This window comes from Trichosurus vulpecula, chromosome 4, assembly GCF_011100635.1.
Source record: "Trichosurus vulpecula isolate mTriVul1 chromosome 4, mTriVul1.pri, whole genome shotgun sequence".
NCBI lineage: Eukaryota > Metazoa > Chordata > Mammalia > Diprotodontia > Phalangeridae > Trichosurus > Trichosurus vulpecula.
This window is the reverse complement of record NC_050576.1, coordinates 155,631,813-155,656,031: the sequence shown is the minus strand read 5'-3', so window position 1 is coordinate 155,656,031 and position 24,219 is coordinate 155,631,813. Positions and strand designations below refer to the sequence as shown.

Genomic DNA, 24,219 nt, shown 5'->3' with positions numbered 1-24,219 from the left:
TGGTATTATGAATTTTCAATTTGCCTTGTCTGATGGTGTGATTATAACTCCTATTTTACTTTTGAGGCAATCAGGATTAAGTGACTTACCCAGGGACACACAGCTAATAAGTTTCTAAGGCTGGACTTGAACTCCAGTCCTCCTGACTGCAGGGTTGGTACTCTAACCACTGTGCTACCTAGCTGCCTCTTGTAACTCCTACTTTTAAAAAAGTCAGCAAATGCTTGGTAGATTTTGTTCCATTGACTTATTTTCATTCTGTATGTATCATTATTTTTTTAGATGTGTTTTTTTGCATACATCAAATTTTTAGTTTTTAGTTTCTTATCCATTTGACCATTCTTTTGCTATTTTGGATTGTTAAATACATTCAAATTTATAGTGATGATGATTAGACATGTATTATCTTCCACGTATTTCTTTTGTGTTAGTTTTTATCCTCTTCTTTTACAATCAATACTTTGTCCCTCTGATTAGTTTTGCTTGTGCTATTTTGATGCTGATCCCTTCCCACAAGATTCCTCCCCCCATCTCTACCTTGTTTCTCTGAACTATCTTTTCCTTGACTTTACTTAAATTATTGAGTTCTTTGTGTCTATCTATCTATTGAATCCCTATTTTTTGGCCTTTCTCTTACCTCCTCCCTCAGTTAAGTGTGTGGTTCAAAAGTCTTCCCTCCCATAGCCCAACTAATTATTTTAAGGAACATTCTTTTGCTGTGTCCTGTTCCAATTAACTTTTCCTTTGATTTGCTCTCACGTTGCTTTTCTTCCATTCTCATTCATTCTGAATTCTGTTCTTCAGTTACGGGCTAGACCTTTAATTATTCCTTTTTTAATTCTTTCTGTGTCTCTGCTAAAGATTATTTCTGGAAAACACATTTGAATTTCCTCCTCATCCCACTTGTAAATTATTGAATTAGTAGATCTTATATCCTCCATTCATTTTTTCTTCTTCTGAGCCTCATAATGATATTAATTAATGAAGAAGTTGGCATCAGATAGTTAACATTTATCTACATAGATATTATGGTCTGTAAAGTTCTTTTAGTATCTCACTTGATCCAACAGCCCAGTGAAGTAAGGGCTATTATCTCTGTTTTATAGATGAAGATTCTGAGGGTCAAAGAGATTAAATTATTTTGTAGGAGGAACTGAGGCAAGATTTGAATTGAGGTCTACCATGATATCAAGTTCAGTGCTCTAACCACTGTGTTACCTACTTGCCTCCAAAAAAAAAAGCTAAAATTTATATAGCATTTTAAGATTTGCGAGTCACTTTACACATCTTTTCTCACTTGGTCCTCACAAAAACCCTGTGAAGTAAGTGCTATTATTATCTCCAATTTCTGTGAAAAAACCAAAGCTAGAAAAGGTGCCTTGTCTAAGTCACATAACTAGTAAGAGTCTGAGGTAGATTTTGAATTGATATATCCCTGACTGTAAACACAGCACTAAACCACACTGCCTACTCAACAGTGTTTTATGGTTGGATTGACTCCGTGCCCCAAGTCATGAAGCCTGGTGCTGCCTTCTGACCTTACCTTGATCAGTCTCCACTTCCCAAGGTTGCGCTAACTTATCCTAGTTATGTGCCTCCCCACCCCGACTGCCCCCCTCCCCTCATCACTATGAGTCCTGGCTGCCTTTGGGCATTGCCTTTCCCGGATTGTGATTCAGTCCCAGAAGGTAAGACTCTATGTCCTAAGGTGCAAACTCTCCCCAGATGAAACCCACTATAAGGTCCATGTGTCTTACTACAGACAGACACATCCCCTCTTCTGCCTATGTCTTCATGACACCCTGACACACCCATCCCGGTCCTTCCCCATTTTTACTTCTTTTCTATATGTGCCCATTCCTTCCATCTTATCAACAGATTGGAGTAATTACTATCCATTTTCTCAGTTCTCCTGCCATCTGAGTAGAAATGAATCTCTGGTTTCTCTGTTTCTTCTCTTCCTTCTCCCTCTTCCCTCATCTTGCCACTGTGCTATCTCTCCTGCAAAAATAATATGAATTCACCTTTCTGTTAACATGGGATTTAGTTCCATGTCAAATTGAATTGAACTCTTCCTCATTTTCTCTTTATCCTTTAAATTCTCCTTGAATCTTTGGTCCTTAGAGTTCTTTTATCCCCTTTATTATATCTTTTTGATTTTTTCTTTTATCCTTCACTTCAATTCCTTTTTTACAAAAAAAAAATTAACAACAACCTATGAACATGAAAGAATTTAGTTCACTACTTAGCCTTTTTAAATTGGAGTTTAGGTATGACATCATGAAGAGTGACTCCCTCTTGGCTGCCATAAAACTACTGCTCTTCTGGGTCTAGCTGGTTTTTCCTCATTAGACTTGGCTGCTGTCAAACTCTGTCATGGACTCTGGTTCCTGAACTCCTGATGCTCTCCCAATCTTTTGTAGCTCACAAGATCATTGCCTAGTTTATTCAATACCCAATACTTTTCAGCTAAGAGCAAGAAAGAATACATACTTTGGAGAGAAGAAAAGAGCTGGGCTCTACATTCACTGACCACATATTGACCTAGGGGGGGAAGGAAGGAAGGCTTTTTATCCCATCCAGAGGCTTATATCATGTCTTCCTTGGATCACCAACATGAAAGAGGATTTTCATTGCTTCCTTGACACAAGATAAGAGAGAACCCAGAGTTCCCACCAAGAGTTCCATATAATTCATTCCCCTGTCCCAGGGACCCTTCCTTGCCTATAATTTCAAATGGTGGTGGGTGGACCATGGAAAACACGCCTGAGATCCTCCATTTAGGGCAGTTACCCAGTTGGATGCCTCCTACCTTCCTTTCAGTTTCTTTTTATGTGTTGTCTTCCTCAATTAGATTATGAAGACAAGGATTCACATTTGCCTTTCTTTGTATCCTCAGTGCTTGGCACAGTACTTGGTAAATGTGAAGTACTTAATAAATGTTTATTGGCCGACTTAACACTTGAAGTCTGTCAGAGAATAAAGACACTGAGCTGCCCCCATGGGAGTTTTTTGTATGCATATTTAGTTCTGGATCAGTAGCCAGTCACAAAGTCTTACATTCTCCATGTGGTAAGCAGACAGGAAACAGAATGCATGTGCTTGCTCTGAAGTCTATGTGGAGGACTGCATAAGGTCAAGCAGTCTAGGCATGGCCATAAGGGTAGGACCCTTATGAGCTAGTCCCATGTTTCACATATCTTTTAAGTTCTGTATCATGATATTTGTATTTTTAAAATTTTGCTTTCAGAGCCTTGATTTTTGACCCAATTTTATTCCTAATATTGTTATTTGAAGGTTTTATGATTTTTTTTAGCCATTATAGAGTTTCTTGCCATTCTCTGTGGGGAGTTCGTGTAATTTTCTTTTTGACCACAAAGTTTTGGTTTATTTTTTTCTTCATGGTAAAACATATGTTCATAGTGTTTTTGTCCTCCTTTTAAATGTTTATTCATCCTTCCTTTAGTCTTCATGAATCTTGATTTAATCTGCTTGTGAGTTAGGTTTTTTACTTAGGCTCCCTAGCAAGACCTTTTAAATTTCCAGTCTTTCTCTTGTATTCCCACTTATTTTGTCTAACTTTCTTCCTCATTCTTTGATCCCTTCTACATCCATAAATTTACATCCATGCATAAATGCCAAAGTTAGTCATTTTCAGCTAATTCACATTGGAAGAATATTGAAATCCCAACTGGGTTTCCAGTACCTTTCTGTCAGGAACAGAGACTATTTTGCCTTCTAACCAGCTCACCATTGCACTCTGCACCTCCTGCTGCCCCTACTAACCATTGTTAACTCCTTTCCTGCTTCTCTCTATTTCCTTTTCATGGATGTGAAGAATCAATATTTGCTTCCTTTTGGGGGAGGAGGGGTAGACATCATACTGAGTCACTTGCATGGAGGAGCTGGGTAAAAACTACAGAATCTTGACCCCAAAGCACAATCTTAAGAATGTGCTTATATTTAGTGTCTTGATTTATCTAGTACATGGACCCCAGTGGAGTTGGTGGACACTGCATGAGAACTCTGTTTAAGTTTTATGATGTTATTTATTAACTTCTCTGATATATGTGGTTGTTGTGTTGTTTTTTTTTAGCTTTTGCAACTGTTTACCTTTTCTTGTGTATTCAAGTCAAGTTACTCTTCTACATAATTTCTTTTTCTGAATTTTTAAAAATTGGAGTAGTTTCAGAAAAACAACTGTCAAGATGGTGGCTCTTAACATCATATGATATCCCTTAACCTTTTCTTAGAGCCAAAAGTCTTTTCCAATGCATCGATAGATCTGTCAATATTCACCTGTTTCCATCCTTTTTCTGTAGCAGCTAGGTAGTATGGTGGATAGACCTCTAGGCCTGGAGTCAAGAAGACCTGAGATTAAATCCAGCCTCAGATACTTCCTAGCTGTATGACTTTGGGCAAGTCACTTAATTTCTGTTTTCCTCAGTTCCCTCAACTACAAAATGGGGATAATTATAGTACTTTCTTCAGAGGGTTATTGTGAGGATTGAGCTACTATCTGTAAAAGCACTTTGTACCTAGTAAAAGTTTGTTCTCTTTTTCTGACTTCACATATTTCTGAGTTATGACAGAGTCTCTGTTACTCAGGGAAATGATGGTATTTTAATTTTTGTTTTTTACAGAAAAACATCCAAAAGAATTTGGAAGCACCAAATACAGTTTATGACATTTTGCAGAATACTACAAAGGTAAGAAATTTTTCCTTTATTCTCTTCCTCTACCTCAAGTCTTTATTCCCTTTTTTGAGCTCTCTGAGGAATAACCAATTCCCTTAGACATGCTCTTTATGGGTAACTTGCTCTCATGAAAATTATACTGTAGTACAGGGTGTTCCTAAAATCTGGACACGTAGGCAAAAATGCATATTTTCAAGAAATGAAATGAATTAAAGTTTCAATAGCATTTTATTTAACTAGAATATTAACAAATAACATCTTCAATATGATTTCCATCATTTGTGATGCAAAGGTTGATGCATTCTGCAAGATTCATGTGAGCTCGATGGAATAACTCCACATTGCTGTCAGTTTTCCTATGTGTCCAGACTTTAGGGACATCCTGTAGAAAGGTGATAAGTATAAAACAAAGCACTAATTGATATGGGACAGGGGAGAGTTATTAACAACTGGGGAAATTCAGGGAAGGCTTCATAGATGAGGTTGCACTGGAATTGGACTTTAAAGCCTTAGTAAGAATTTAACAGGTGACTAGAGGGAGCAGTATTCATTCCAAGGATAGGCAACAGCATAGGCAAAGACAGAGAGAGAAAACAGGCTCCTGAGATGTTAATCAGCAGGGCATTAACCAGAATTTCTGGAAAAAGATTGTTAAGCTATGAGAACAGCCTACCAAGTCAGGTTGGGGGATCTCTTTCTTGTTTGGTAGGTTTTTAAAAGGTAGGATAATTTCCCTGTGTGTCTATGATGGTTCAGTTCTGTCCAAAGCAGTGGGAAAAAGGAAAAGTAGAGAAAACTTCAAAAGATAATCCATACATTTATATATTTATGCCAGGAGCTATGTGCTGGAGCCAGTTTTAATCAACTTACAGAACCATGGTTAAGTGTTCATTGTCAGGATTTACTCCTCAGAATTAACCAGCTACAAATTAGGCACACACACACACATGTTAGAGCCTAGGTAGATGAAACACCAGTGGTGGGACTAGGCAAAGCAGCAGTTTTAGGAGCTCTTAAACCAGAATCTCCGTGTAAGTGGATTTGGCAACTGGTTAGAAAGAGGTTACAGGGGCCTGCTGTGCTAACATTGGATGTAGGACCAGATGCTATTTGGCAACTCCATTGCCTGTACCCACTTCTGGGTCACAATTCAAGAGTAGAGAGGTCAAGAGGAAGTAGCACTCTCAAAACAGTAGTGTAGAAAAAGTCTGAAGATTGGGAGATGCCCCTCCCTCTAGCCCAATACCAGGAAAAGAGCCTAACTTTGTAACATAAAGTTCAAAATCAAGAAACAGGTGGGAAAAAGAGTAAACAACAACAACAAAAAGAGCATGAACATAAAAAGCTACTACAGTGACAGGGAAGATTAAGACACAAATTCAGAAAAAGACAATGAAGTTAAACCGGCTACAAATAATGCCTCAAGGAAAAATGTGAATTGGTCACAAACCTAACAAAAATTCCTGTGAAAGCTGAAAAATTATTTTAAAAATCAAATAAGAGTAGTAGAGGAAAAATTAGATAAAGATATGAAAAGATATGAAAATTATGAAAAGACAATTAACAGCCTGGTAAAAGAGGCCCAAAAAGTACTGAAGAAAATAATACCTTAAAAACAGAATTGGCCAAATGGAAAGGGTAGTACAAAAATTCAGTAATGAAAATAACTGTAAAAAGCAAAGTTGGCCAAATGGAAAAAAGAGGTACAAAAGCTCACTGAAGAAAATAAGTGCTTAAAAATTAAAATTGGGAAAGTAGAAGCCAATGATTTTATGGGACATCAAGAAACAATAAAACAAAGCCAGAAGAGTGAAAAATAGAAGAAAATGTGAAATATCTCATTGGAAAAACAATTAATCTGGCAAATAGATTAAGGAGAGATGATTTAAGAGTTATTTGACTCCCTGAAAGCCATGATCAAAGAAAGAGCCTAGACATGGTATTTCAAGAAATTATTAAAGAAAATTGCCCCAATATCTTAGATCCAGAGGGTAAAATAGAAATTGAAAGAATCTACGAATCACTAAATGAAAATGCCCAGGAATATTATCATCAAATTCTAACACTTCCGGGTCAAAAAGAAAATATTTCAAGAGGCCCCAAAGAAACCATTCAAATATTGTGGAGCCACAGTCAGGATCATACAAGATTTATCAACTACCACTTTAAAGAAATGGAGAGCTTGGAATATGATATTCCAGAAGGCAAAAAGCTAAGATTACAACCAAGAATCAACTACCCAGTGAAACTGAACTTCAGGGAAATCCTGAAGGGAAAAAACTTGGTGTGTGATGAAATGGAGGACTTTCGAACATTTCTGAAGAAAAGAACAGAGCTGAATTGAAAATTTGACCGTCAAATACAATATTCCAGAGAAGCATTAAAAGGTGAACATGAAAAAGAAATCATAAGGACTCAATAAGGTTGAACTGTTTATATTTCGGTATGGGAAGATGATACATGTAACTTCTAACGACTTCATCATTATTAGGATAATTAGAAGGATTCTACATAGCAGGTGAAGGAATGAGTCGATTATGTTGGGATAATGTAAAAAATGGGTCAGTAAGAGAAAGGGATGACTTGGAAGAGTAAGGAAGGAAGAGGAAGAATGGGAGAAATTATCTCACATGAAAGAGGCTCACAAGGAAGAACTTTTATAGTGAAGGGGAAATGGGGGTGGGTGGACAGTGCTTAGACCTCATTCACATCTAAATTGGTTCAGAGGGAATATATATAAATACACACACACACACACACACACACACTCATTCAGGTATAGTAATCTCTTATCCACCAGGGAAGTAGGAGGGGAACGGGATAAGAGAAAGAGGTGATAAAAAGAAGATCAGATAAAATAAGGCAGTGCTCAGAAGCAAAATAGATTGGAGAGGAAGGACAGAATAAAAAGAGAGAGGGATAAACAGAAGAAAATAGGATGGAGGGTAATTCACAGTGAATGTGAGTGGGATGAACTTATCCATAAAATGGAAGGAGACAGCAGAATAGATTAGAAACCAGAACCCAACAATGCGTTGTTTATAAGAAAGACCCTTGAAACAGAGAGACACACTGAATTAAAATAAAGGACTGGAGCAGAATCTATTATGCTTCACATGATGTAAAAAAGGCAGGGGTAGCAATTATGACCTCAGATGAAGCAAAAGCAAAAATAAATAATATAGATAATCAGGGAAACAACCTCTTTCTAAAAGGCCCCATAGACAATAAAGTAATATCAGTACTAAACGTATATGCAACAAATGACAGCATTCAAATTCTTTTTTTTTTTGGCTTTTTTTTGGCAGGGCAATTGCCCAAGGTGGTCACACAACTAGTACATGTGTCAAGTAGGATTTGAGGCAAGATTTGAACTTGGGTCCTCCTGACTCCAGGGCCGGTGCCCTACTCACTGTACCACCTAGCTGCCCCCATTCAAATTCTTTAAAAAAAAAAAAAAGTTAAATTAATTACAGGAGGAAATAAAAAGTAAAACCACTAGTGTGGGACCTCAACTTTTCCCCCTCAGAGCTAGGTAAATCTAATCATAAAATAAATAAGAAAGAAGTTAAGGAGATGAATAGAATCTTTGAAAAGTTAGATAGGATAGGTCTCTGGAAAATTTTGAATGGAAATAGAAAGGTTTATACCTTTTTTTTGACTGTACATGGCACCTTAATAAAAATCGACCATGTATTAGGGTGTGAAAGCCTCACAAACAAATGCAGAAAAGCAGAAATTAAATTCATCCTTTTCAGAACATAATGTAATAAAAATTACATTCAATAAAGGGCCATAGAACATAGGTTAACAATTAATTAGAAACTAGATAATCCTAAAGAATGAGTGTACCAAAAAACAAATCATAGAAGCAATCAATAATTTTATAAAAGAAAATAACAGCAAGATAGCATACCAAAATTTGTGAGATGCAACCAAAGCAGTACTTAAGGGAAATTTTATATCTCTAAATGCACCAATAAAAGAAAGAACAGATCAATGAAGTGGGAATGTAATTTTAAAAAAAAACAAGAAAAAGAACAAATGAGAAGTTCCTAATTAAACAATGAAATGGAAATCAAAGAAGAAATGAATAAAATTGAATGTAAAAAAATCGACCTAGTAAATTAGGAGCTGGTTTTATAGGGAAAAATAATAAATAGATAAACCATTAGTGAATTTGATTTTTAAAAAAAAGAAATCAGAATTACCAGTATTAAAAATGAAAGGGGGCAGCTAGGTGGTGTAGTGAGTAGAGCACCAGTCCTGGAGTCAGGAGGACCTGAGTTCAAATCCGGCCTCAGACACTTGACACACTTACTAGCTGTGTGACCTTGGGCAAGTCACTTAACCCCGATTGCCTGGCCTTCCCCCTCAAAAAACAAACAAACAAAAAACAGAATGGCTATAACTCAGCAAGACTTTAAGGACAAAAATGTATTTTAGTATAAGGGAGAGGGATGGCTCAAGGAGAGTCCCTAGTCAATTTAAGTAGTTACCCAGTAAACCCTATGATATTACAGGCCACAGGGACATTGTTTAGTGACAATTTTAGGATAGAGGTAACTCCTGATGGTTGGCAGGCTTCAGATGAACTTCCTCTACTCATGACTGATAAAAGTTGATCTTATGCTCTGGAAGTTTTGCTCTTTAGGACTCTTTGTCTTTACCTTTATTGATTCTTCCCCAAATGCCCCAGGAGCAGCAATGTCAACTTACAGCAGAAGGTCATGGCAGTAGTAGATGTTTCATTACACTTAGCCTGACGGGAGTTCAAGGATACCATTTCTGAACTCTAGCCTTCTAATGTATAGAAAAGGGTGGATATTGATTTCCTGGACAGTGTGATCCTTGAATATAGTCTTCTAGATAGTGAAGAGAGATTTCTAACATTACAAAAATTTGCAGAATATCATGAATAACAAGGCTTTCATCTAATTAACTGGTATCCAACTTGTTCTTAGCCTTCATATTCTTTCTTCTTTTTGCTGTTGTTGTTCAGTCATTTCAGTCCTGCCTGACTCTTCGTAACTCCACTTGGGGCTTTCTTGGCAAAGATGATGGTGTGGTTTTCCATTTCTTTCTTCAGCTAATTATACAGATGAGAAAACCAAGGCAAACAGGGTTGAGTGATTTACTCAGGACCACACAGCTAGTGCATGTCTGAGACTAAATTTGAACTCAAGTCTTCCTTACTCCAGGCCCATTGCTCTATCCAGTGTGCCACCTAACTGCCCTCCTTTTTTAGCATCACAGAAAACAGATACACCTTCCTGCTTTCCCATTTGTTCTGTTCTACAGAGAGGGAAGAAGAATCAGACAGAAAGATAAGAACAAGGATTTCCTTCATTAAGGAGACCAGGAAATGTGGGGCACCCTCCCCCAAGTGAGCAGAGAACAGTAGAAAATAGAGGAAAGGGTTATTGCTAAGTACATATATATATACATATATGCATATATATATACATACATACATATATACATGTAGTGAGGAGGGGGAAGATCCCAAGAATGGGAAAAGATGCTTAATATGGAACTGACAAGTGAAAATCCCCTTGAGTGAGGGGAAAATATGGTGATCAGGGAAGAGAGGGGGCATGGAGGTTGAAAGAAGGGAAGGAAAGAGTCAGTGATAGGTGTGGTTCCTAAAGTAAAGAGTGTTCAGAGGAACAGATGAATTGGTGTAAAAAATTAAGGGAAACATAATGGAAATTGTGCTTCTTAAAAATAAACATATAGTGGAGGGGGCAGAGAACGCTTTTGAGTTAGGTTACGGAGGAAAAAATTGAGTTCCCCCTTAGAGAATAAAGGGGTTGGCAAAAGACAGTTTATCTCATGGTGGAAAGAAAGACTTGAGAGTCAGGAAGAAGAGGTGGGGGTGGTCTTTTCTCTGGAGCTTCATGAGTTGCTTCACTCTGCCCCTTTTCTCTTCCAGGTTAGGTGGGGGGAAGGGAGTCTCAAGTAAATAAATGAATAAGGATTAGTCATCTTGTCTGTTTTACTAGTGAGAAAACAGGTATATTGCAGGCAGGAGCAGTTTCTTCAAATTGTAGGGCATAGGAATGGATATATTTCGTTAACACAGAGAGTTGCTTCTCATCACCAATTTTAACACCAGACAAAAGGAACAGCATAGAAGGCATAGACATCTACCCTCCCCCTTAAACACCCCCAAACCAAAGATGTAACAGGATGATGTGTCACATATGAATTTGCTATTTGAGGTCACTTTCCTGTCAAATTTGTGGGGTGGAAGGGAAGTGTAAAGGACCTCTCCCACACCGGGTAGCATGGTTACAAGAAGAGCACAACTTTTAGCGGAAAAGCACTGAATTTGGAAAGAATTTTTAAAGGGAAGAAAAATACCAACTATTAATAACCACATGAAGAAATGCTCAAATTCCCTAAAACTCAGAAAAAAGGAAACAGACAACTTTAAGATACCAGAATTGCAAAAATATTTTTAAAATGACAAATTCAATGTCCATGGGCCTGCAGGGAAATAGGTACTGTAATAAATTGATGATGGATAGACTTGTGCCAACAAGAGGACATTCTAAAGAGGAAACCCTAGACATGAACTAGACCTAAGCTTTAGATTTTTTTTTTTGTTGGACTTTGGAGCAGCGGGTTGGGGAGGGAGAGGTTTAAAGAGCCAGAGGACTAAGGGAAAATAGTGAGACCTCTCTTCAGGAACTAGATTATCCCGGGAGTGAAGGTAGTCTACTCACGTGGGTCTTGAGCTAGAGCACCCTTAGTAGGAAAGGCTAAGCACCCCAACCCTCCAGGCCCACCAACTCTTCTGTGTTGTTATACTACCCTACTCAATAAAATCCAGTGGCTTCCTATTACCTTTAGAATCAAATATAAACTGTTCTGTTTGATATTTAAAATTAAATCCTTTTTAACTTGACCCCAACCTTTCAAGTCTTGTTACATACATATTACTCCCTACCATATATACTATAGTCAAGCCAAACTGGTCTTTTTAATGTTCTTCATTATGTATTATTGTCATCATCATCATTATCTCTTGCATTTATGTAGTACTTTAATGTTTGAAAAGCACTTTACAAACGTATTTTATTTTCACAACCAACCTAGGAGATAGGCGCTTTTATTATCATTCCCAGTTTACAAATGAGGAAACTGAGGCAGACAGGTTCGATGATTTGCCCGCAATCGCACAGCTAGTAAATGTCTGAGGCCGGATTTGAACTAAGTTCTTCCTGACTCCAGATTTATTGTGCCAGGTATCTGACTGTGTATCTACCATGCCTGGAATGCACTGCTTCATCTCCTTCAAGTCTTAACTCAAGGGCTACCTTCTACATAAAACCTTTCTTCATATTACCTTCTACTCCCATTCTTAGCTAGTGCTTGCCATGGCAAAACCAACTTGTATCTATTTTGTATACACTTACATGGTACAAGTTGCTTCCCAAGCTGGTTTGTAAGTTGTCCAAGGGCAAGCACTTAATAAATGTTTATTGATTGATTTATTGCATTCTATTGCACAGCTAGGTGGCCTGATGAGTAGATTGCCGGGGCTGGAGTCAGGAAGATTCATTCGCTTACTACCTATGTGATCTTCGTTAGGCCATTTAAAACCCTGTTTGCCTCAGTTCTTCGTCTGTAAAATAAACTGCAGAAAGAAGTGGCAAACTACTCCAGTGCCTTTGCCAAAAAAACCCTAAATGAGGTCACAAAGAGTTGGATGTAACTAAAATGACTCAACAGCAACAACATTGGCATAGATTCAAAATACCTTAGGTAATCTCCACACTGTGGTGAGGCACTAATTGATATAAGACTTTTGTGGCCATCTAAAGCAGCCTATTCCAATTTCAGACAGAAGTAATTATTTGAAAATTATCTCTTATGTCAAGCCAAAATCTGCCTCTTTGCAACTTTTTCTACCTTCTCCAAGTTCTGCTCTTTGGATCCAAGCAAAACAAGTTGAATCCTTCCTACAAAAGGACAATCCTTCAAATATTTGTAGACAGCTATCATTTCCACTAAATCTTCTCATCTTTAGGAAGAACATCCCTAGTTTTTCCTACCAATCTTCATTTCATACCTTTTTTATCCCCTTTCAATCCTCTGTTCCTTCTTCCAACACATTCCATCTTGTTGGTGTCCTATTGAAAAATAGGGTTCTTGAAGAAGCTAGTTGGTGCAGTGAGTAGAGCACTGGCCCTGGAGTCAGGAGGATCTGAATTCAAATCCAGCCTCAGACACTTGACACACTTACTAGCTGCGCGACCTTGGGCAAGTCACTTAACCCCAATTGCCCTGCCTTTCCCCCCTCCAAAAAGAAAAAAAAAGAAAAATGTGGTTCTCAGAAGCCAATAGAATACTCCAGAGCTGATGTGATCAGGCATGGTACAGTGGGATAATCAAGTCCTTCATCCTGGAAAAGATTCTTTTACTAATCCAGCCTAAGATCATATTAGGTTTTGTAGCAGTCATACCTCACTGATGACATAATAGAGCTTGCAAGACCTTAAAATGACAAGTTGTTTTTATTTTTTCATAAGCTACTTCCTTACCACACCTTTCCCAGCTTGTACTTGTGAAGTTAAGTTTTGGAGCTCACATGTAGGACATTATCTATATCCTTGTTAAATTTAATCTTTGTATATTCAGTCCAATCAATGCTTTGGACTATTAAGGTCTTTTTACACGCTGACTTTAGGATTCTGTCATCTAATGTGGTAGCTATCTCTCCCAATGTTGTATCATCGGAAAATTTCAAGTCTACACCAGTTACTTTTAGATAATTGTTAGGAAGTTGTTTGTTTTCTGTATATCAAGACTAAATTTACCTCTCTGCAACTTTCATCCTTTGTTCCTAGTTTTTGTCCCCTGGGACCAAAAAGAACAAGTTAGATCCTTCTTTCAGGTGATAGTCCTTCAAAAACTTGAAGGCAGCACTCTCTTCTTTTCCCCTTCCTTCCACAACCCTTTCCTTTTCCCAGACTAAACATGCCCAATTCCTTCAAATGATGTTCATATGACATTAACTTGAAGCCTTCATCATCCTGATTTCCAAACTCTCAGTATTTGCCAGCTTAGTAATAACTTTCTTAAACCATGTTATACAGTACTCCAGATGTCATCTAGCCAATGCAGAGTAAAGTAGTACTATCCCTTTCTTATTCTTGTAACCTATGCCACTCTTAACATAGCACCAAGATCATGAACTTTTTTAAGCTGCTATAGCCCACTATTCCCTTGTATTGAGCTTGAGGTCTGCTAAAGCATACACAACACGTTTCAGGACAAAAAAATCCTCTAATCAGCTGATAGTCCAGTGGATAAAGCACTGGATATAGAGTCAGAAAGACTTGAATTCAATTGACTTATAACCTTACCAGGTGATGCAGTGGATAGAGTGCTGGGTCTGGAGTCTGAAATCAGAAAGACTCAAGGTCAAATCCAGCCTCAGACACTTGTTATAAGTGTTTGATGCTGGGCAAATCACTTAACCTTTGTCTGTCTCTGTTTCTTTAAACTGCAAAAGGGGAATAATAATAGCACCTGTCTCAAAGGGTTGTTGTAAGGTTCAAATGAGATAATATTTGTAAAGTGCTGGCACATACTAGGCACAATATACATATTTATTCTCTTCCCTTTCCCAACACCTAGCACAGTACCTGACACATGGAAGGTGCTTGAGAAATGTCATTGATTAGCTGCCCTCACAGGCAAATCATTGAGTAGGGATCCTTCAAGAGTCCACAAAGCTCTTGGCTTGAGTATAGAGCCACAACTGGGCAAAAATTATAAATTTCCCACCCTTGCTGGTTACTAACAAAGTGACACCCTATCTTTTTATAAGCCAACAAAATGCAAAACATGAGCTGAGTGTGGGCTGCTATTATTACTGTAGCATTTCCAATATCACCTGGTACATGCACAAGGGACACACATAGCCCAAACAGGGTCAAATATGGAGGAACAACTCAGATATTTTAAATAACTTTCTTTAATTTTCTTTTATTGTTTTATTTTTTCCTTTTAAGCAGTTACAACTCAGTGACAGAGAAGTCGCAGCTGGAGACACACAACCTGGAAATTTCTTTTGATGATTCTGAAATTTGAGCTTCTTTTCATTTTTAGTTTTGCTAATTTTCTGGGATTTTTTTTCATTCTCCATATTTCATTTTGGAAATATTTCCTCTTTTCTTTACTGGAATCTTTTTATTCCCGTCCAGATTTTTTGTTTTTATTTTTCCTTCATGGGAATTTTCTCTTCCATCATCAATTATTGTAACTGCATTGTGGTTGTGGTTGGTGCTAGTTATGTTATTGGTAAGTTACTGCTTATTTGATGAGGTACTGACATTGGATATCACTTGCCTATTCACATGTGACAACAACCACAATAGCATTTTTATAGCACTTTAAGATTTACAAAGTGAGGGCCCTGGATCACTGAGCTGCAGCTGTTACCAGACTTCTCAACCCACAAACACCAAAGACAACAGAGAAGGTTAGTGGGAAAAGATGCTGGGGACAGAGTGAAAGGAGGAGTTCGTGGTTTCGGCCACCGCCCCAGGGGCAGCAGAGATGGCGCAGCTACAGAACTGCAGCTGCAGTTGCTTCCAGCCCCAGGCCCACCTGGTGGGAGGAATTAAGTGGCCAATCAGAGCAGGAGTGCACAGCCTGCTGAAGATCTAAGTCCAGTTCGGGTTGTGGGTTTTTGGAGAAGGAGGAGTGCTGGTGTGGCAGCGCATCCCCTCAAGCTTGCAACATAGTAGTCTTTACTCTATAAACAGTCATACCCCGCTGAAAAACTCAAGGGTCAAGTAAGTTGGCTGGGAACATGGCCAGGCAGCAAAAATGCACCCAGATTCAGTCTCAGACTTTGGAATCTTTCTTTGGTGACAAAGAAGACCAAAACATACAGCCAGAAGAAGTCAACAAAGTCAAAGAGCCTACAACAAAAGCCTCCAAGAAGATTTACAAAGCATTTTGTAAATTTTATTTCATTTTAGCCTCATAATAATCATACTTTTACAGATGAATGGAATATGAATAGAAATAGGGAGAGATTTGAGACCCAGGAGATCAGTTAGAAGGTTTTCTCGATAGTCCAGGTGAGAGGTGACAAAGACCTGAATGGAAGAGGAGGGTGGGGAGAAAAATCAAGCTATGTGAGTGGAGAGAGGGGAACATACAAGAGATGTTGCGACAATAGAAACTACAATATTTGGCAATGGTATGAGGAGGACAGACTCCCTGGATGCTTTCTGTGCTAGTACTAGACTGAGTCGTATCCATAGTTTCTGACTTTTGATATACTGTTTTGTATCGTGTCTCACCTTGACTTAGCCCTTTTTTGTGGTTTCTGTCCATGCTCTGAATTTTTTTTCATTTATATCATGTCTTTCCTATTTGTAGTCTTTTCATAGTTTCAAAAAGGCACCTTTTTTTGTCCTTTAAAATTGCCCCTTAGAATTACTAATTAGAACCTAGGCCACTTCTGGGTTTCCTTCCCAACCCTGGACAATCTTCTTTCCTCTTTAAGTGAACTCATGGATTTGCCATGAAAGTTTATATTTTTAAAACATATCCAGGGTCCCCCCAAACACACAACCCAACTCTAGGACCTCTAACTACCTCTAGTTCAATAATCTTAATTATGCAAATATGGTTTAAGCCTCCATTCCAATGTATGAGCTTTCTTGCAAAGTAACTCACAAGGAATTGCAAGGTAATCCACACAAGATAATCAATGGACAAAAGAATCATTCTGAGTTCCTCTCCCACATTCCCCTTCCCCACCCACTATGCAAAACAGAGGCAACTCCAGTGGATTCATTTGCCACTGATCCACTAATACCTAGAAAAATGGGTAAACATACACATAGTACATTGGTTTCTATACTAGCATAAAGACCTTTCTGCAGCAACTTTGGGGCATGGATTTGCATTATCTTGGGCACCAGATTACCTGTTCCCTCCACACTAAGTATGAGGGGTGGGAGTTGGAGTCGGCATTTAACTAAAACAGGGAACATGGAAGGGCTTTCCACAGTATCTCCTCCTGTTGAGGTATCTCAGTCATCGGGGAAGAAAATGAGGGAGAGGAGAAAACCCTTTAGGGGCAGCTTTTGCTAGCCCCTTTTGCAATGACTTACTGAGTCAATTCTATACCTTCAATATCCTCAGATCAGACATACAGGCCTGCCTGCACTCCCATTTCTAGGCCTATAGTTGCATAAAACAGATAGGCTGTGAGTTCAGGGGAAACATTTTCTTCTCAGAAAAAAGTAATCTTTAAGATTAAAGAAACAGAGCTATGAGAATCTACAGATATAGATGATTCCTCACTATTTTTTTCAACAACATTGTAAGCCCACTGATTCTATCTGGAAGGAGGCCTTCACTATCTTAGAGATTTCCTACCCTACCAGGATATTCTGATGATATTAACTATTTTTTAAAAATCCACACTTCAGTGGACAGGTCCTGGAAATCAACAAAGAGTTGGGCCTAGAATGAAATAGGATCACCAGATCTTTGAGGAATCACACAGTTCTTTTGAAATAATTAATATATGTGAACTGCTATGAAAACCTTAAAGTGCTATCTACATTCTAGCTATCTATTTATATCAATATTAGTTATTGACTGACTAAATGAATAAGTGAAAAAACATTATTTCAGGCCTGAGGGACTTGGGTTTTCAAATGTAGATTTCCCATACCAAGAGGGTAGAGACCTAGACTTTGGCAGACCCCTGACACTTCATTCGGAAACATCCCATATATTGTGCACTCTCATTCTATGACTCATAAAATTAGAGAATCAAGTATCTATTTCTATTTCCATTTCTATTTTAATTTTTGGTGAAAAACAAAAGTGTTGCACTCCAAACCTTCCCCTTTCACTTTTCCTTCTCATATCTTGTTTTCTCATATGATTAAAATTCTTAAAAGAAATTATAGAAGGACATTTACTGAGAAATAACAAAATTACCCATTTGAAAATTGAACATTATGAAAATAAGGAGATAGTACAATGAGTATTGGGGTTTTAACATCACAGATATGTAAATTTTAAAAGGGGGATTGGGCTGGGTTAGTTTTGTAACTTTAGTTCTGCTATTTATGGTTCAGAACAGTATCCCTTTAGACCAGGGACTCAACCTGGTGTCCCTGTGCGTAGATTTCAAGAAGAGATTTCCTACCCTACCAGGATATTCTGATGATATTAACCATTTTTTAAAAATCCATACTTCAGTGGACAGGCCTGGAAATCAACAAAGGGTTGGACCCAGAATGAAACAGGATCACCAGATCTTTGGGGAATCACACAGTTCTTTTGAAATAATTAATATATGTGAACTGCTATGAAAACCTTAAAGTGCTATCTAAATTCTAGCTATCTATTTATATCAATATTAGTTGTTGACTGACTAAATGAATAAGTGTTGTAACTTACATGGAGAAAAATACATATTTTCTTTCAATATGTTTGCTTTGCAAACCTTTTTATTTGTTTGTGCATTTTAAAACATTCTGAGAATGGGTCCTTAGGCTTCACCAAAGCAAGGCAAGTCAGTAGCCATTTATTAACCATTTACTATGTACCAAGCACTGTGTTAAAACATATATTCTAAAGGGAAGACAACAGGCAAATAACTATGTAAAAATAAAATATAGAGAGAGTACATGGAAGGTAATTTCAGAGGAGCTGAGGAGACTGGAAAGGTCTCTCATAGAAGGCAGGATTTGAAAGTTACTAAACTATGCAAATGCTGTGACCCAGCTCTACCATTACTAGGTTTATACTTCAAAAGGATGAAAGAAAGAGGAAAAGGACCTATATATATAAAAAGATTTGTAACTGACCTTTCCATACTAGCCCCAAACTGAAAACTAAACAAATTGTGCTATAAGAATATGATGGACCATTATTACGCCATAAGAAGTCACAATATGGACCTTTTCAGAGAAACAGGGAAGACCTCGTTTGAACTGATGAAGAGCAAAGCAAGGAGAATAACTTTGAAAGACTTTAGAACTCCATGTGTGCAGTGATAAACCAAGGATCCAGAACACTGGAGATGAAACATAACACTCACTTGCTGACAGAGAGATGGCAAACTTCAAAAATGAAAAAAAAAAAAAGCAAAATAAAATCAAACAAAAATTTGCTGGACCATGCATTTGTAATGAGGGTTCTCTTTATTTCTTTTCTTTTTTTTGGTAGTTATTGTTTAATGGAGGAGAGGGGCAGTAAAGGAACAGATTATGAATGCATGTAAATAAATATTTTTAGAAGGTGGGATTTGAGCCTACTCTTGATGGAAGTCAATGAAATTAAGTGGCTGAGATGAGGAGAGAGAGCCTTTTAGGCACTGGGGATATTGAAAAGATACAGAGTAAGGAGATGTGAGAAACAGTAAAGAAGTAAAATCTCACTTCAGGTGAGCACTATGGAACTTTCAGTTTTGGTTTCAGGAACAGGCCATTAGACAACCTGGAGTTCTACAGAAAGTTTCGCTCCAGGTGGTCTCCCCAGGTGTTTCTCTTTCTTTTAATGTTTATGTTCCACTGCCCTCCTTCACCCCAAGCCCTTCATCAGCCCCGTCCTCTGGGGACAGGAAAGAAAGAGCATACAAAGGAAATAAGCATATATTAAGTGATTACTATGTGGCAGGCACTGTGCTAAGTGCTTCACAAATATTAACTCATCTGGTCCTCCAACCCCGGGAGGTAAGTGCGGTTATTATCCCCATTTTACAGCTAAGGATTCTGAGACAGACAGAGGCTAAGTGACTTCATAAAGCTCATACAACTATAGTCTGAGGCAGGATTTTAACTTAGGTCTTTCTTACTCCAGACCCAGCACTCTATCCACTGTGTCACCTAAGGCCCTGAGCAGTGCTCTCACAATGTATGTCTTCCCTCAAAGCCACTGGCAAATTGTTGCCATTTACTAATAATATTTTCAATAAGATAATATTTGTAAAAAGTGCTTTGGATGATGCATTCTGGGAACATGGTGGAGTAGGTCAGAAATCTCCAGGTTCTCCAGATTTCCTCCATAAACAAACAGAAATTTGCCACAAATTGAAGGAGGAACAGCAAAAATAAAGGGGTAAAGTAATTGTTCTGACCTAGAACATCTTCAGAGGACCTCAGAGAAGACTCCAGGGGTTTAGGTTTGGCCTGAGGGAAGTATAAACACTTCCAGGCTGACTCCACTGAATCAAGAAACAGTAGGTCCTGAGGGAAGCAGAGTAGGCCACAAGAAATGTTACCTTATGAACTTTTAGCTCGAAAACTTTCATCTAGAGAACAGCAGAGCTGAGTGGGGGCAAAATGAAGGACCCCTTACTGTTCTTTCCTCAGCTGTGGTTGTGGGGGAGGAGGCATGAGCACACATCCTGTGAATGTAGTAACCACAGGGAGCAAGAACATTTTAGAAACAGTATGGTTTGGGGGTCCTAACTGTTGCTTAGGAGAGGAGGAGAGGAGTCCCTGAGGTTGGGTCTCCAGAGAGATTTCAAAAAACAACAGTAAGGAGGACCTGAGACCTAGGACAGCATTACCCACAACTCGGGATTAAAAATTGTTAGTAACAATAATATTAAGCTGTTAAAAATAAAATAAGACAAATTAAAAATAAAAATGAGTAATCAAAGGAAAAAGAATGGGATCATTGAGAGGTACTTGGGTGTAAAAGAACATCTGGGGTCATATTGAGAGGAAGATAATAAGGTTAAAAGTGCTCACTTTGGCAGCACATGTACTAAAATGGGAATGATACAGAGAAGATTAGCATGGCCTCTGCTCAAGGATGACATGCAAATTCATGAAGCATTTCATATTTTTGTCATAATTCTTCTTTACAACTTGACTATTGTGTAAATAAGTTCAATGCAAAGTTATATGTAGAAGATATATCTGATTCCATGTCATTTGGGGAGGGAGGGGGGGAAGGGGGGATAAGAAAATCTGGAACTCAAAATTATGTGGAACTGAGTGTTGTAAACTAAAAATAAAAAATCTTAATTATAAAAGAAAAAAAGATAATGAGATTAAAAAAAGCCACTCCAACTCTAAAGAGTAGCATCAAATGGTCGTAAGCCCAAAAAGAAATCTTGGAAGAACTTAAAAAGGAATTCAAAATTCAAATAAGGGAGAATAAGGAAAAATTAGGAAAAAAAAGCAATTCAAGAAAATTATGAAAAGATAGTTAACCAATAGTAAAAAGAGATACAAAATCTTAAGGAAGAAAATAACTCCTCAAAAACTAGAATTGGGCAATTGGAAACAAATGACATTATAAAATGCCAAGAAAAAATAAAACTAGAAAAATTAGAAGAGAATCTGAAACATCTCATTAGAAAAACAACTGATCTGGAGAACAGATCTAGGAGAGACAATATGAGAATTGTTGGACTACCTGAAAGTTATGATCAAAAAAAGAATCTGGATATAATATTACAAGAAATTATTAAGGAAAATTGCCCTAAAGTTCTAGAGCAAGGAAGTGAAATAGAAAGAATTCACCAATTACCACCTGAAAGAGATCCTAGGAAGAAAACTTACAGAAACATCATAGCCAAGCAAGCAACAAGGAAAAAAAAATTTAAATACTGTGGGAAAACAATCAGGATTTCAGAAGACTAGCAACTTCTACACTAAAAGACTGTAGGTCTTGGAACATTATATTTCAAAGAACAAAGGAACTGGGGGGTGCATCAAAGAATAATTTATCCAGCAAAGTTGAGTATAATCCTGAATGGAAAAAAATGACTATTTGATGAACTGAGAGACTTTCAAGTATTTCTAACAAAAAGACTAGAACTCAGTGGAAAATTCAATATAAAAGATCCAGAATAAATACAAGGAAATCATTAAAGACTAATTATAAGGCATTAAGGTCAAACTGTTTACTTATGATATATGAAAATGTTATTAATAATAGTAATCATTAATTTTTACTATTAGTAATAGTATTCTTAAAACTGTTATCATTACTAAAGTAGTTTGAAAGAAATGTTGGGGCTGAGTTGTGTATGATGAGGTGATTCTAAAAACAAATTGGGTAGGAAAAGGTTAAAAGGAGAACTTCTCTCATAAAAATGGGGCATGAAAAGAAAAACTAACACAGAGGAAGCAGGTAGGAGTGCAGAGCTAGTAACACTGGAACCTAATTCTCATCTGCATTGAAGAGGAAATAACTATACATCTGAAAAAGTTTACAAGTCTTCTGAACTTCTAGAGAGGTGAGAAAAATGGTGGGTTGGGTGGCGGTGGGACTTTTAGAAGGGTATCTTGATTAAGATTAAGAGAGTGGGGTAAATACATCATAAAGGAGGGACTTTTAGAGGGGAGGGCAAAATAAGGAATAAGAGGGTAAGGGGAGAAGATAAGGTAACAGGGATAGAGTGAAAGGAGAAACTGAGAAGGGAATTAGTGAATAAAAATAAGATGGAGGGAAATTCACAAAAAGTAATTATAACTTTGAATGTGAATGGAAAATGAATTGGGGAATAGCTGAACAAGTCATGGTAAATGATTGTGATGGAATACTACTGTGCTATAAGAAATGATGAGCTCAATGATCTCAGAAAAACATGGAAAGACTTGCATGAAATAATGAAGACCAAAATGAATAGAACCAAGAGAACACTGTATACAGTAACAGCAATATTGCTTGTCTATTATAAATACCCAAATTAACTAAAAGGACATATGAAGAAAGATGCTATCTGCATCCAGAGAAAGAACTGATAAATAGAAGTATGTATAGAATGATTTTACATATATAACTATTTGTTTCTAATGTTAGTCATCTCTAGGGTGGGAGGTGGGGTGGAGAGGAGGAAGGAAGAAAAAACAAGAAATTTATATGATAATTTTGTGTATGTGTATTTGAAAGGAATAGCAAGTTGTGCATAATAGATTTGTAGTTTCATGTAGAATCATCTTTTTATTGTACTATGTTATGGAAATGATTGTTTTATTCCATAAATTAAAAATAAAATAAATAAATGAAGATGATGTTACAGAGGCGGTAAAAGGGCTTGGCACAGTGCCTGGGAAATATTAGATGCTCTCTCTATATATATATATCATATATATATAGATATATAGATATAGATACAGATATATAGATATATAGTTTCTTTACTTCCCTTCTAGTGTCTCCCAACACAGAAATTGAAACTGTCTAGTGACTTCTCATTGTTAGAAGGGCAGGGTGGGGGTAGGGGGTGAGGGGAAATGAGATTATGCCTGCCGGGTCTTCTGAAGAAGTCAACCCAGTATGGCAGAAACTAGGTATAGACCAACATCTCCATCATCCTGATGTTGGTTCCTAGCCTGCCCTGCATCATTTCTGATAGGGAATCACTACATAATAGAAATTCAGTTTTGCTTATGTAATATCAATTGAGTTGGGACTTTCTTACTGTTTTAAAATGATTAATTAAGTGTCTTTGAGTCTTACTAGGTGCTAAGCCCCAGGCCCAAACCCCAATTAGGTGCTAAACCTATGTGGGTGTGACTTGGTAACAAAGGTGGGGCCCCAGGTGGGGCTAACTAAGGGAGGGCCTAGTTTACACATGAGTTTGAGTAATAGGTTTGGGACATCAGAGGCTCTTAGACCATGTGGATTTAAGTCACCTCTTTGTGATGATTCTAGGTCACGTGGGTGAGTTGCTGTGATGATTCTAGGTCATGTGGGTGAGTCACATGTGTGACTCGCCCCTGACTCTGAAAAAGATATAAAACCAGGGGCTGGATTTCTCTTCTTCTGAGCTCTTACCCACAGCAGTGGTGGCCCGAGTGACTCTGGGCCAGCCCACATTATGAGCTCCCGGGCTGAACCTAGATTTTGGTAACTATGAATCTGTATTTGGTCTGTCTGTCAATGTTTGTAATTTGTTTAGGTCTCTCACTTGAGCCGGTGCACTGATGTGGAGACTCCAGGCAGCTGTAGCTAAGAGCCCTCCAGCTCGTAAACCCGGATGTTGAGACTTTGTTAAACTCTGGTAACTATATGTATTGGGATTTGAATCAGATGAGGTCTGTCTGTTGATGTTTGTACTTTGTTTGTATTTTGCTCTGAAGTTCAGGGTGCTGGTCTTTTCCCCTGAGCTAAGTGAATGATATTTGTATGCTGAATTAAGGTAAGCTTAACATTGCTTTCCTTACTAAAGCAGATCAAAAGAACCTGTGCTTTTGCAGCGTGTTGGCAGCTTTCTGGGTGCTGGTTGTTGGTGGATCTTACACCCCCACAGAAGCTGCTAGCCGGATTGTTAAAACAGCATACAATCCTATTTTTCTATTTTTTGTATATGAAAATGTTTCTGTTTATTGGTGTTTGTCAGCTTTAGAATAACAAAAAAAAATTCTTTTAAGAAAAAAGGAAGTAAATGCACAATGGTTACTCCATAATCTCATATTTAGGTTTCACATAAAATTACATTTTTTTACTTTCAACAATAGCAGGAGCAGATGTAGAAACACCCTGCAGCCAATCCATCTCT

The 24,219-nt window shown here is 37.7% G+C and overlaps 1 protein-coding gene and 1 non-coding gene across 2 annotated transcripts in view; one reads left to right on the top strand and one right to left on the bottom strand.

Moving 5' to 3' along the window:
- LOC118846863 overlaps nt 1–24,219 on the bottom strand; it is a 102,129-nt gene that overhangs the window by 45,321 nt on the left and 32,589 nt on the right. The window lies entirely within an intron of this gene.
- LOC118849253 lies at nt 20,445–20,551 on the top strand. The gene has a single exon (XR_005010306.1). It is a non-coding gene; the product is annotated as a U6 spliceosomal RNA (small nuclear RNA).